Raw genomic sequence first — 347 nt, forward strand, 5'->3', positions numbered from 1 at the left:
TCTAAACCTTGTCTGTGGTATTCTGAGTAGGATTCAATGATTGAATGACTGTGACGAGCTTCAAACTCTTGAAGGCTGGGCATTAGTGACAGACGCAAAAGAATCACTGGATTCTATTCCAACCTGATTGAGAACCGACAGATGATTAGTCGTGCCGTGACAGGGTGCGTAGAACATTTTCACTGAGAGGATGGGAGGTAGCCACTGACAACAATGAAACCCTACATACAGCTTGCCATGGAAAGGAGTAAGAAGGATTGGATGAAGACAGTAGGAAAGCAGAGAGACGGAAGGGACAAAGCATCTCCATTCGCTTATCTGAAATTCTCACCAGTGAATTACATAAC

The sequence above is a fragment of the Arachis duranensis genome, chromosome 1 (assembly GCF_000817695.3).
Source record: "Arachis duranensis cultivar V14167 chromosome 1, aradu.V14167.gnm2.J7QH, whole genome shotgun sequence".
In the NCBI taxonomy this organism is placed as follows: Eukaryota; Viridiplantae; Streptophyta; class Magnoliopsida; order Fabales; family Fabaceae; genus Arachis; species Arachis duranensis.